This window comes from Propithecus coquereli, unplaced genomic scaffold (genome assembly GCF_000956105.1).
Source record: "Propithecus coquereli isolate 6110/MARCELLA unplaced genomic scaffold, Pcoq_1.0 Scaffold183, whole genome shotgun sequence".
Lineage (NCBI taxonomy): Eukaryota > Metazoa > Chordata > Mammalia > Primates > Indriidae > Propithecus > Propithecus coquereli.
The window spans coordinates 1,284,803-1,286,217 of record NW_012143079.1 but is presented as its reverse complement, the minus strand read 5'-3'; positions in this window follow the sequence as shown (position 1 = coordinate 1,286,217).

The window sequence follows — 1,415 nt, the reverse complement described above, 5'->3', positions numbered from 1 at the left end:
TATCCCTTCCATCTTGTCAATACACAGCACCAAATCACCCCACGTCTCTACTCTTTATTATAATTTACTGAAGAAGATTAATGAGCATTTTTTACCTGACCCAAGACAGGTTGTTCCTGACAAACTTCATCTGTCTCTTCATTCATCTTTTGTAACTTTTGTGGTTTTGTCCTGCCGATTTCATGGATTACTTCACACAGAACAAATTTTTACATTTTTCCCAAGTTCAACAATCCACTTTCCTTTTGATCAAGACAGAGTACCTTGATTTCCACTTTGTGGAGAGTAAGAACATCAAGCAGGAGCTATCCAATCTGCCATCTTTTCTAATTTTAAGCCTATCTCCTTATACTCATCAACTCCTGTATTATTTGTGTCTCATGTGAAGTGTCCTTGTTTTCAAGCCTACATCTTTCCTCTTTTGACCTCACTCTTTGCAACATCTTCAGCATCTCCTTCTCCCTCAGCTGTTTTACTCCTACATAAAGTTAGGTTTATTTAAGGAAAAAAGTCCTAGAGTTTCTAATTTAAAACAGCATCTGAATAAGTGCTAAATCTATCCTCTTTTACACAAAGCAAAAATAGAAAAATGCAACATCTTTGAAAACTAAGTCTGATAGTCAACCAGCTTCTGAAATGTGGAGGCATTTCTATTGCAGATATGATATATGAAGCTCAATCAAGCTTCAGCTTCAATGGCTGATGTATGCTTCGACCCCTGAAACAAACAAACAAAAGAATCTGCTGATTTCCAAGAAGATGGAGGGATGATATATGGCCCTTCTATCTCTTGCCTCTACTTTAGAGCTTGAGAGGATATTAGCTAGAAATAAAAAGAGACTTATGGCAGCATTTAAAGCGGTATTTTAAGCTGTATGGAACTGTGTGTGTGTGTGTGTGTGTGTGTGTGTGTGTGTGTGTGTGTTTATGTTTTCTGGACATTTATTTAGAATGACATAAAATGAACAGTGACTCCACAAGAAAAGATCCATCTCTCTATATAGTGACTACGTGCTGGACAATGGAATTCTGTCATGAAATTTGAAAATCTGATTTTCTACCAACACATAAGTACACATCAAACAGGACTGATAACAAAGCACAGGTCAGAATTAGATTTTCAACATATCACATTTATCATGCCTTTACCCTACTGTCAATTTCTTTAATTTTATATTTAATATGTTTTGCCCGTGGATCTCTGTGAGAACTGTCCATAAGGCCGTTGGTCATGTCGCTTGATAAATCTCAGTTCTCCCTTCTCCAAACACCCGTGTTGTCCTCTATTTTAGCTCTAACAAGATGTCAAGTCAACAATATGTCAAGCATCTCTAACATAATACCTTGAAAATCGTAGCCATTCAAAATATGTAAATTCCATCCATTTCTGCTAGCTCTTACTGATATTAAGACGG